Consider the following 13849-nt stretch of genomic DNA (forward strand, 5'->3'; position numbering starts at 1 on the left):
AATATTATAAAGAAAGCCTATGACTATTCTAATTTATTGGATGCGTTTTATGTACTAGGCAACATGCCAAATACTCCTCAGGCATTATTTTATGTACTAGGTGACATGCCAAATACTCCTCTGTGCATTGTTAATTATTTAATTCAATTTCAATGCGATATAGATTATGCATGATTGTGCTTAGCTAAACAGAATGTCTTGGGAACCAAAGGTGCATGCAAGGACACTTAAATTTGTGACTTAAGATCAGAGAAATTGGAAGAAGAACACAGGGAGGAGCAGTAGTAGAACTGTGTATCCATCTGAGCTAATTTTCACAAAGGTCTTGATGGTTCAACTTTGTCCAGGATGGCCAGCTCTGCTCCAAAAGTTTATAACAGTATAAGAGAAATTATATGAACATAATTGAATATAATTTTAATGAATGCTTTTGCATTCCCATAAATTCCTCTTTTCATCACACCTTTTGATAATACTGTCAAATTAACAAGGCAATTAAAATTCACAATTACTCGAAATTTATAAAAAAGTAGAAAAAGCATCTTACCAATTTTGCCAAGAGGTTTAGCAAGAATTTTATGGTACATAATAGGGTTGTGGGGAAGGAACAAGAAAAGATGAGTTCTGTATTTAAAAATTAAAATTTATATAGCCAAGAATGTCATTTGGTTAACACAGATTTCCTTTCTTTGCTAGCATTTTTTTTAAATTAAGTATTTCTTTTCTTTTTAAATTCTACTTAATGATATGTAAAATTTTTGTTTTCTCTTGTGAATATGTTTTTTTTGTTGTTGTTGTTTAGCTTGTGTAAATAGGATGCTTATTTATTGTTATGTATTTTGAAGAAAGACAACAGAATGACATTCTGCCAAATTAATTTCTATTCTCAATATTCTCTAACTATAGGTTAAATATAAAATAATTGTCATGAAACTTCAAACCTTGGTGTCTCCTTAGCATGCTTTTCTTGTTTCCTTACTTTTCATTCATATAACATATTTCACAAAAGTAATGCAGACTAAATATTTACTTAGCAGTATGAAGTTAAATTAGTATTTGAAATATAACAAGTGTTTTGTTTACATATATCACTTTTGAATTAGAGGAGGGAACACATTCTATTAAACTTAGGTGTTATCAAAAAAGAAAAATCTAATAAATGTTAATAGAATATTAGAAGTGAAATTGTTCTAGAATAGAAAGTGAGCTAAATTTCCACTCAAAAAACAACTCAAAGTTTTTTTTTCTTCTTTCCACCAAAAACCAAAACAAACAAACAAAACAATTAATCAATAAAACAGTGTCTCTGAAGAAATCCAAATGGTCATCAAATATATTAAAAATGTTCAACATCTCTAGCAATTAGAGAAATGTAAATTAAAACCAAAATGAGATTTCATCTCACTCCAGTCAGAATGTCAATTATCAAGAATAGATGTAATAATAAATATTGGCAAGGATGTGGGGGAAAAGGTTCACTCATACTGGCTGATGGGATTACAAATGGGTGCAACAACTCTGGAAAGCAATATTGAGACTCCTCAAAAAATGAGGAATGGAACCACCATTTGACCAAACTATCCCATTCCTTAGTTTATTTCCAAAGGACTTAAAATCAGCATACTACAATAACACTTTCCACATCAATGTTTATAGCTCACTTCACAATAGTTAAACTATGGAACCAACCTAGGTGCCATTCAACAGATGAATGGATAAAGAAATTGATTTATGTAAAAATGGAGTATTACTCAACTATAAAGAAGAAAGACGTATGACATTTGCAAGTAATGGATAGACCTGAAGACTATTTTGCCAAGTGAAATAAGCCAGTCCCCAAAACTGAAAGATTAAATGTTTTTGCTGATATGTGGAAGCTAACCCACAATAAGGAGGGAGAGAGAAAGAAGTATATTAATCATAGGGGAATGAAGGGAAGCAAGAGGTGATAGGAAGAAGAAAGACAGTGGAATGAATTTGAAATAATTTTTCTATGTACTTATATGAATACACCATAGTGTATCCCATCATCATGAGCATTCATACAAATGGGGTCCTAAGCACAATAAGATATATTCCTTGCTTGTATTATTATATAAAAATGAATTATACTAACATATATAACTGTAAAGAACAAATAAAACAATGAAAAATAGTTTCAATCATCTAACACTTTCTTGTGATAGCTCAGTGACACCTTATTGGTTAAAAAAAATGAGGTACAGCTGGGCATAGTGCACACATCTATAATCCCAGAGGCTTGGGAGGCTAAGGCAGGAGGGTAGCAAGTTCATAACCAGCCCTAAGCAATTTAGAGAGATCCTATCTTGAAAGAAAGAAATAAAAGGGCTGGGATGTGCTCACTGGTTAAGCGCCCCTAGGTTCAATCCCTAGAACTGAGGTAAAAAAAAATTAGAATAGAAGGAATAAAAAATAGTTAGAAAGGAGGCATAAAGGAAGGATAAGAAAATAAGATTTTGATTCAGAAGTTTTGATAGTTTTCTAAGCCTGTCATCCCCTAAGCTGTTACTCCCAAATTCCTGGGTGATCTGTAAGTCTATCTGTGCATTGTTAATTAATCTCCTAACAAATCAATTAAATGAGGAAAGATATGATATCCTGAGGATCCTTTAATTTAGAAGTCTACCCAGCACTATCTATTGAACAAATAATGGAGGCTACGTCTGCCTGAGGATCCTGAGACTGACAGGACCACCGGAACCCTCCTTGAGATAATAAACTAAGGTCATTCCTACATACTTTCCCATATGCAACTCTCAACAAGTTTCCTTTAAAAGAAGAGCCAGAAAAACTCAAAGTTGTGTCTCACTTGAAATGGCTTGAAAGCGTATCTTGCTTTTCTTGCAAAGGTGTCTCTCTTGAGTCTATCTCTATTCTTCCTTGAATATGTGCCTACTTTCCCAAATAAAATTGGCTATGCCTCTGACTGGCACGTGCTGAAATTCTTTTCTATCAAGAGCCTCATTGATCCTGATTTGAGTCCCTCCTTCTCCCCAGGAACTTCTTGGACCTTTCTTGGGAGACATCTCTTCCCCAGTGATAGTAAGACACTGTACCTTCACTGTTTCAATTCCCCAGATATGGTCACTTCTGGTCAAAATTCCTCCAAATTGGTCACAATTATTTAGGATAGCAAATTTTGTTGATTGCATTCTGACAGAGAATTAGGTTTATACATTAAAATGCAAACTCAACATTTAGAAATCTCAGTCCTGAGAATAGTTACTTCATTTTAAAAAGGCTATTTATTGCTTCAATTATTAATGTTGCATAAAATCAAAAGGGAAACTTAAAGCTTAATTTTCTAATAAACTTTCAGAAGAGGTTTGGGGAGCAAAAAAAGGGATGAAGATAACTCACAAAATGATGAAGTTTATAACAAAAATGCTCCCTTCTGTTTACAAGAGAAAGCACTCAATAGCCTGGAAAGTTATAATTATTCTTTGAACAAGAAAGACAACTTTTAAAAGGTAAGTGTTCAGGAAGAATTTCTGGTGCCTGCTTTTTTTCCTCCCCTCATAGAAGGTAAGAAATCAAAAATGCTGGTAGAGGAAAAGCCAGGATTCCATGCCCCATTTAATTTAAGGAAAACCACCATCCAGAAACCCAAGAACCAGTTATTTAACAGCACTTTTCAGGAAAGACATAGCATACTTTAAGGACACTGTATATTTTAAATCAAAGACATCTTTATGATACCATGTCTCCAAGAGGTAGAATTACCAATTCCAGAAATCATGGATGAAAATATCTGTAGATGATTGAATTGCATCCCTAAAAAAATATGAAAAATTTGCAGCCTCTGGTACCTGTAAATTTGAATTTATTTTGAAATATGGCCTTTGAAGATGTCTTCAAATTAAACTGAGATCATAATAGATTAGGGAAGGTCCCAAACCAATAACTGGTGCTCTTATATAAAGAGAAAAAATTTCTACAAAGACACAGAAACAGGTACACAGAGAGGTCATGTAAAGATGGAGGTGGAGATTGTAGTTATACTGTCACAAACCAAGGACTGCTGGCAGCCACCAGAAGCTAGAAGAGGCAGAGAAGTCTTCTTCCCTCGGAACTTTGGAGGGAACATAATCTGAAGTCACCTTGATTTCAGACTTAAAGCATTTCAGATTTTGGATAGAATAAATATTGCTTTAAGCCACCCAGTTTGAAGTAGTTTGTTAGGGTGGCCCTGAAAAACTAATACAATAGTGATCCCAGTGACACTTGTGCTTTCTAAACCTGAAAATTTGGTTCTGTAGGTTTAAAGGTCCTTATCCCCAAAGGAGATACTCCGGGGAGACAAAGCAGGGGTCCCATTTAAATGTAGGCTATCATTGCCACCTGGCCACCTTAAATTCTTTTGCCAGGGCACCAGCAATCAAGAAGGGCAATCCCCACTTTGGCAAGGCTAGAGGACCCTGATCATCACAGGGAGATAGGGCTATTGTTATATGATGGGGAAGGATCCAGATAATCTACTGAGGACCTTCTCCTGCAATTCTTTTACCTGAATATCATGGTAAATGAACAACTACCTTAGCCTGAGAAGGGCACAGCAACCAGGAGATCAAGTCCCTTAGGGATGAAGGTCTTGGTCATGCCACAGGTTAACGAACAAGACCAGTAGAGGTTCAGGCTAAAAGTAGGACTAAACTACAATTAGAGAAGGCTCTGATCCAATGATTGGGTGTCTCTATCAGAAAAAAATTGATGATGTGGCCCTGTGAGAAGAGGGGACAATCTATTGAGGTCAAAAGATCAGATGCAGCAACACGGGCTATGGCTTGTCCTAGTAAATTATCCTTATTATCCCTAAATTATCTCCTAAATTATCCCTATCCCAGAAAAGGAGGCCCATTTGAAAGCAGAAGGAGCCTCTACTGGACCTTACACAAAGACAAGAATCTGACAGGTGCAAGGCATGGAGTCAGATCAAGAACTGCCACCTCAGATCCCCATTCAGAAAAACAGGCCCAGCTAGTGCCCAGCTGCTGTGGTCGGGGAAAAGACATCCATCAGCTGCTCATTCTGCAGAGCCTCTTAGCCTTTGCTAAAAAAAAATTGTTCCATTCAAGGTCACTCCTCCTAGGGCCATCCTGCATCCTCGTGGACTTAGAATATAAGATTCTTTTACAATGCCCCAACCCTCCTTGCCTCAGCTCCCCAGAATCTAGATAAATTGAACATTTGTGAAATGAATTAGTCTAAATAAACAAAGATTAACTGCATAATTGCACAGTTTTTCCTAATCCTTGGTTTCTCATCCTGGTGAACTTCAGAATTCCCTGAAAAGCTGCTAAAATATCCTGATATTTGCATCTCACCTCCTAGCTATTCTGTCTTAATTCATTTGAGGTGAGGCTGAATATGGGTATTTTCTAAAATCTTTCCAAGATGATTAAGGTGCAGCTAGTGTCAAGAAAAACTGACAATGCAAATAAGTTAGTGGGAAGTGGGTGAAAGAAGGGACCCAAATATGCCCCCTTTTGTGCTCCTATTTCTTTTTTTCTTTATTAAGTTATTTATTTATTCTAATTTGTTATACATGTGGAAGAATGCAATTCATTTCATATTACACATATAGAGCACGTTTTTTCAAGTCACTGATTATACACAAAGTATTTACACACCATTCATGTCTTCATACATGTACTTAGGGTAATGATGTAGAACTCATTCCACCATCATTTCTACCCCCGTGATCCCTTCATTCCTCTTCCTTCCCTTTCCCTATCTAAAGTTCATCTATTCCTCCCATGCTCCCACATCTCCATTATGAATCAACATCCTTATATCAGAGAAGACATTTAGCACTTGGTTTTTTGGGATTGGCTTACTTCACTTAGTATTATATTTTCCAACTCCATCTATTTACCTGAAAATGCCATAGTTTTATTCTCTTTTATTGCTGAATAATGTTCCATTGTGTATATATACCAAAGTTTCGCTATCCATTCATCTACTGAAGGGCGTCTGTGTTGGTTTCACAGTTTAGCTACTGTGAACTGTGCTACTACAAACATTAATGTGGCTGAGTCCCTGTAGTATATCCTTTGGGTATACACCAAGGAGTGGGATAACTGGGTCAAATGGTGGTTCCATTCCAAGTTTACTAAGGAATCACAATATAGCTTTCCATATTGGCTGCACAAATTTGCAGTCCCAACAGCAATGTATGAGTGTGCCTTTTACCCCACATCCTTACCAAAACTTATTGTTGTTTGTATTCTTGATAGCTGCTATTCTGACTGGAGTGAGGTGAAATTTTAGAATAGTTTTGATTTGCATTTCTCTAATTCCTAGAGATGTTGAATATTTTGTCATATGTTTGTCGATTGATTGTATATCCTCTTCTGAGAGGTATCTGTTCAGTTTCTTGGCCCATTTATTGATTGGGTTATTTTATTTTTTACAAAGATTTTTGAGTGCTTTATATATCCTAGAGATTAGTGCTGTATCTGATGTGCATGTGGTAAACATTTGCTTCCATTCTGTACTCTCTCTATTCACCTCACTGATTGTTTCTTTTGCTGAGAAGCTTTTTAGTTTGAATCCATCCCATTTATTGATTCTTGGTTTTAATTCTTGCTCTATAGGAGTCTGATTAAGTAAATTGGGGCCTAATCTGACACGATGGAGATCAATGCCTACTTTTTCTTCCATTAGGCACAAGGTCTCTGGTTTAATTCCTAGTTTCTTGATTCACTTTGAGTTGAGTTTTGTGCATAGGGAGAGAGACAGGTTTAATTTCATTCATTCAGTTGTAATGATGTGCTTTATTCCAGTAAAGGCTCACGAATGCCAACAGCATTAATTCCCTAAACTGTAGGAGGCATGTGTAAATATTAGGTGGGAGATTTTAATATGACCTTCATATTTTAGCATTTTGGATATGCTTTGAGCTCATTTTCCAGTCTGCTTGTCTCTATGTGCCTCTCATTCAAAATATGTATTACTTTCATCTGTCTTGGATTCCTGTTTTCCTCAGCAGTATACATTCACCTTCAACCCTGCTCACTTCTAACCCTGAAATTTCTTATCTTACAGTTAATTCCATCTCAAGATCCACCATGAACTGCAATGTCCACCTCCTTCCAATCCTCTATGGAGGCAAGAAAAATGGAGGAAGATGATACATTTGCTGCTTCTGCACCAAGTTTGTGGTACCAAAGACTATGGGATTCCCCCCATAAATTATTTGATTTTATTTGAGCATCTTCAATTGGTCTTGAGCCAGGAAAATTTAGATTTGGCATTGCAAACTATTTTGTGGCCCCTCCAACTCAATGGATTATGCAATGCACCTATGTCTTCACTAGGCTAGTAAGACCAGTTTTGTTGAGTGTAACCCATTGGAACCTGGACAGCCCACCTCCTACCTTAATTAGTGAAGAACATTCTAAAGAAAACCTTTGATGTTTCCCCTATATAAATAAAACAAATGCTGGCTCTCACTCTCTCTCTTTCCAGTGTGGAAGCTTGACCCCTAAGGTCAAAGAGCTGTCCTGGCCTTGCTTTCTAAAATTACTTCCTGTGTCCTGTGGTTTCTTCACTGTTTTCTCTTTCTTAGCATTATTTTGCAGTCACCCTACTCCACCAAAGAGGAGCCTTCACTTCCACGCAGGATGTGGGTGGCAAGAGACAACTTTAGGCAAGCTTTCTTTAATAAATTTCCAAGGAAATTTTCACATTCATCTGACTGTCTTTTTTTCATTAGGGAAGAATCATGTGTATATACATATACAAAACTAAACCCCTGGGTGAGAAAGATGGTGGAATGAGCCACACATTATCATTCTATGTACATGTATGATTGTATAAATGGTGTGACTCTGCATAATGTATAACCAGAGAAATGAAAAGCTGTGCTCCATTTGTGTACAACGAGTCAAAATGCAATCTGCTGTCATGTATAACTAACTGAAACAACAACAAAAACACAACTGAACCCCTTCAAATAAACTTTCAATCCAGGAATAGGCTCCATTTAGAATTTCTTCCACTTATCACTACTTTCAATTACCAGACTTCACTTACTCAAATTAGGTCTGGATTTCCTATGCAGCTCCTGAATGCAAATACTGAGAGCTACTGAAGATTTATTATGTGAGTTTTATGATGGAGGAAAAAATTTTGCATTCCTTTTAAATAAAAACTTCATCACTAGGATACCATCTCACTCCAGTAAGATTGGCAGCCATTATGAAGTCAAACAACAACAAATGCTGGCGAGGATGTGGGGAAAATGGTACACTTGTTCATTGTTGGTGGGACTGCAAATTGGTGCAGCCAATCTGGAAAGCAGTATGGAGATTTCTTGGAAAGCTGGGAATGGAACCACCATTTGACCCAGCTATTCCCCTTCTCTGTCTATTCCCTAAAGACCTAAAAAGAGCATGCTACAGGGACACTGCTACATTGATGTTCATAGAAGCACAATTCACAATAGCAAGACTGAGGAACCAACCTAGATGCCCTTCAATAGACGAATGGATAAAAAAATGTGGCATTTATACACAATGGAGTATTACTCTGCATTAAAAAATGACAAAATCATAGAATTTGGAGGGAAATGGATGGCATTAGAGTAGATTATGCTAAGTGAAGCCAGCCAATCCCTAAAATAAAAATGCCAAATGTCTTCTTTGATATAAGGAGAGTAACAAAGAACAGAGTAGGGACGAAGAGCATGAGAAGAAGATTAACATTAAACAGGGATGAGAGGTGGGAGGGAAAGGGAGAGAGAAGGGAAATTGCATGGAAATGGAAGGAGACCCTCAGGGTTATACAAAATTATATACAAGAGGAAGCGAGGGGAAAGGGAAAAATAATACAAGGGGGAGAAATGAATTACAGTAGAGGGGGTGGAGAGAGAAGAGGGGAGGGGAGGGGGGATAGTAAAGGATAGGAAATGCAGCAGAATACAACAGACACTAGTATGGCAATATATAAATCAATGGAAGTGTAACGGATGTGATTCTGCAATCTGTATATGGGGTAAAAATGGGGGTTCATAACCCACTTGAATCAAAGTGTGAAATATGATATATCAAGAACTATGTAATGTTTTGAACAACCAACAATAAAAAAAAATTTGAAAAAAACTTCATCACTGGCAGATTTCTTTTTTAGATGCTGAGGATGGAACCCAAGACCTTGTGCATGATAGAGAATTGCTCCATTACTGAGCCAAATCTCCAGCCTTTTTATTTTATTATGAGGCAGGGTCTCAGCTGCAGAATATGGCCTTAAACTTGTGATGTTCCAGCCTCATCCTCCCTAGTAGCTATGATTACAAGTATGTGCCACCACACCTGCCTTATCACTAGCAGATTTTCAATGACACAAATTGTTTTTCAGTCATCTTTACCTATCCATAATCTCACCTACATGAATTGTTTCCTGTATTGCTTATTCAAACCTTTTTTCAAATTATAGTTTTTACTTAAGTTACATTTTTAAAGTGATATTAAATTCATCAAATACTAAATATTTAGGGATTATTTTTAAATTGGCTCTTGCCAAAATTGTAAAACAGTGGCTGCTTGCAAAATAATCATTTTTCTTTGTACATTTGATGTTGGGTATGATTATTCAGTTATTTAAGGAGGATGTGTCACAAATGCAAGATTTTTGAAAAAAAAATATGCTTAGTGCCATCTGTCATATCAGTAATTATTTTAAAGACAAAATTTTTAAAAAGAGAAAAATACGTGAAGAATCATTAAAAACTGCAAGCCCTAATTAAACCTTTAAAAAATTAACATTTCAGAACACTGTCTTCTTAAATTATCTATCCTTGTAAGGGTTTTTTTTTTAATATTTAAGGTTAAATTATTCTAACATATCTCCAAGGGTCTTTTTGCCCATTGTTTCTTTTTTTATATTCTTTTTCATTCCAGAATCTTTATTACACTCACAGAGTCTGCAAATAAATCATGGTCTTCTGAACAGAAATGAAAATACTTCCTAACAACTTCATTGAGAATGTCTTCTACATAAATGTATTCTTTCCAAGGATCTAAGTCAGTTGCAGTTGCAAACTATAACAACTAAAGGAAGGGTAATCTATAATTTAGTATTTGAAGTTTAAAATAACATGTATGTAGCACAAAACAAAACTTTCACTTGGTAATGAATTTAGATTTAACACACATGTCTATTCTTTAATCATATAGATTGATTCTATTTTTCTCCTCTTCTAATTTTTATAAGAATATTAAAATTCCACAGCAAAACCAATGCAGCACTTAAAAATTTAAAATGAGTAAAATTTCCTATGATATCAATCAGAGAGGTTGATATAATCTTGTGACAACTATATGCATATTTTAGAGGGTGGTGTGGATACTAAACTAAAATATAATAATTTGGATTTCTGATTGTTTTGGGGCATCATAAAAGACAGATTCAGGATCTTCTCCAGGGACCTAGTCTGTGGCAAGAATCTTACTCATGCTACTCTTGACTTCTTCTACCACCGTTGATACTCAATGCTTATTTAAAAAAAAAAAAGTCAGGAATACTGTGGCTGGGACTGTGGCTCAGCGGTAGCACATTTGTTTGGCATGTGTGAGGAACTGGGTTCGATTCTCAGCACCGCATATAAATAAATAAAAGTCTATCAACAACTAAAAAAATATTTTTAAAAAAGTCAGGAATACTTTTTTTTTTTGATAAAAGAAGTGACATAATGACTTTCAAAAAAGTATCAATTAGATTACCCAAAGATGAGAAAACACTTAGCATACATGTGCCTTTAAACATACATAAATCAAAGATTTGAGATTAAAATATGTATATAAAAATAATCTGCATGCATTATATTATCAAACATCTTCTCTCATAATATATTCTAAAGATACAATTTTAATGACTTTACCATAGTTCCACTTATTTAAGAACGTTTATTTAACCTTATTAGACTTACCATTATTTGTTTGAATAGCTTGTCTTATTTCTCCCTTGTAAGTAATGCTATAATCGTATTTGATAAATATTTAAATCACAGATGATTCCTTCCCACAGTAAGAATTCCCTGAAGAAAATATATTTCCTAAATACTGTAAGAATTTTCAAATTAATGAATAAAATCTTGATTGTTAAAATTAATTTTAAAAATTGATAAACAGAAAATAATTTAGTCTGTGAAGCATATAAAGGAAAAGTTTACCTTGTGCAAAAAGAACAGGATGAATTTTAAACCCGCCTCCATTTTTCAACCTTTGGGGCAGTTGTTCAAAATGGTAACAATCAATGTAGAAGTAAACCTTCAGGGCTTGTCAGCTTCCTTCTACTTGATATGTAAGAGGAACATCTGAAAAGACAATGAATGTTATATTACTTCCTAAACTCAGAATATGTTATATAGGATATTTGGATTATTTAAGGCAGGTATTTTTAACCTTTACAAAGAATCCTGATAATTACTAGTAAGCGATACATTAAAAGTGTTCATGTGTATCAAGTTCAGGTTAGACATAAAATACTGTTCAGTAAAAGTGTATTGAATCAGATTCTCATTAGCTAAAACAACCAACTTATGACTGTACCACATATAAAAATTTGTAATAGGAAACTTCATTATACTTCAACATACCAGATGTCTCACTTAACTAAATGAGGAGTTTAGCTACACATGGTTTGGATTCAAAATCTCCCAGGGCAGCTGCCTCATTCATATTTGAGACAAAATGAGTCCTTGGGGTATATTTCTTAAGTAGTATGCAAGGAATTGAGTACATACCAACCATTAACAAAAGTAGCATGGGTTTCTTCAGCTCCATTCCCTGATTACCAGATCAAAAATAAATCATCCTCTATTGATGCCCTACAGTCATTAGAAATTATCTGACCAAATAGTAGCTACTTCCAAAGATCCTAAATTTAATTATTTAAAAAATCAACTATTTGAAAAGTTGAAATGCTATAAGTTTTAACAATGCTATCAAAATTCCTCTTCATTTTATGATCTTATCCATGACAAATATTTACACCTCATTATAAAACAATGTAAAAATCTTCTGAAAAAGCTAGAATAGTCAAACTATCTTATTAGAAATTAAGGGCAAAACGTAATAGGCATCTAATACATGTTGTTAATTCAAAATTTGTTACTTCTAACCTGCTTCTTGAAATATGAATGAAATGAAACTAGAGTTCAAGATCAAATGGCCTCTATGATCACAGATTCCAAACTACTTATTAAATTTATCTATTTGTTTCTTCTTATCAATAAAGAAAATATTACATGAATCTTTATATTTCTTATGCCACATAATAATGAATATTGTATTTTTGTTACTTTTTTAAAAAAAGAAAGATAGAAAGGCATAAATTTTGGAAAGACAGAAAGTTTCTTGGTGAAGGGGTTTCAAATGAATAGCATTTTAATGATTGGGGAAATCTTTTTTTTTTTTCCAGGTTTCTAAAATAAAGAATAAATGATGTATGGACACTGAAGAAAACACTTTTTTATATACATATTAAATATTTGTATCTTCCAGCTCTCCTTTCATACAGTGTCATATATAGTTTAAATTATGTTAAATTTCATATGTATACCCACTGATATCAACATTAACACTGACTCATAATGGCAATGGGGGTTAGGAGGAGCATGGAAGGAATGGAGGAACGTTAGTTAGGGCAAAAGGGAGGGATGGAAAGAGAGGGAGTAGGGGGGTATGAATGATGGTGGAATGAGTTTGATATTAATACTCTAAGTGCATGTATAAGACATGAATGGTGTGAAAATACTTTGTGTACAATCAGTGTCTTGAAAACATGTGCTCTATATGTGTAATATGAAATGAACTGCATTCTGCCATCATGTATAACAAATCAGAAAGCTAAAATAAAATATATATATATTAACTACCCCATATCCATGGTTAGAAGACTTAATAATGTCAAGATATCATTTCTTTCCAAATTGATTTATTGCTTTAATGCAATACATGATAAAAATTCTATGTTCTTTCATGGAAACTGACAAAATGATTTTAAAGGTTAAAAGGAGGAGCAAAAGACCCAGAGTAGCCAACACATTATTTAAGAATAGAATTGGAAGACAGACACTACCTGGAATCAGGATTTCTATAAAGCTACAGAAATCAAGATAGTGTGATATTGACAAAGAATAGAAAAACAGATCAATGAAACCCAGAAACAGAAAGCCCTAAAACAGAGTCATGTAAACACAGTCAATTTATCTTTGAAGTCAAGACCAAAAGTAAAATGATGAAATGAACATAGTCTTTTTTAAAAAAAATGGTTCTGGAACAACTAAACATCTACTTGCAGAATCTATACATTGAGCTTAATGCCTTCACAAAATTAACTCAAAATGGATCACAAATCTAAAAGTAAAAATGCAGAACTACATAAATCCTAGAAATTGGTATAGGAGAACATCTGGATGATCCTGTGTATGGAAATTTCATTTTAAACAAAACCAATAGAATAATCAATAAAAGAACTGAAAAGGGACCTTCATTAAACTTTAAAACTTCTGTTTTGTAAAAATAATATCTAAAAATAATGTCAAAGAATGAGAAGCAACAGACTAGGAGAAAATATTTCAAAAGACACATTTGATAAAGGACTGTCATCCAAAATATACAAAGAATTTACAAAACTCAAAAAAAAAAAACATTTCAAAAGCACTTTTTGAAAATTATTGAGTTTTACTTGTGGCAATTTATCTATGGTGAAAAACAAACTCTGTCATTAGGATTAATGATTAAAAGATTCAAAACATGTTTTTATAAGGAAAAATTCTGTGGTCAGATCTATGGAGGAAATGACTCTTAGATGAGTTTCAACA

At 34.3% G+C, this 13849-nt stretch overlaps 1 pseudogene; it reads right to left on the bottom strand.

Annotated features, from left to right (window-relative positions):
- The window catches only part of LOC143410673 (phosphatidylinositol 3,4,5-trisphosphate-dependent Rac exchanger 2 protein-like), a 144080-nt pseudogene that overhangs the window by 17595 nt on the left and 112636 nt on the right, over nucleotides 1-13849 (bottom strand).

The sequence above is a fragment of the Callospermophilus lateralis genome, chromosome 11 (assembly GCF_048772815.1).
Source record: "Callospermophilus lateralis isolate mCalLat2 chromosome 11, mCalLat2.hap1, whole genome shotgun sequence".
Lineage (NCBI taxonomy): Eukaryota > Metazoa > Chordata > Mammalia > Rodentia > Sciuridae > Callospermophilus > Callospermophilus lateralis.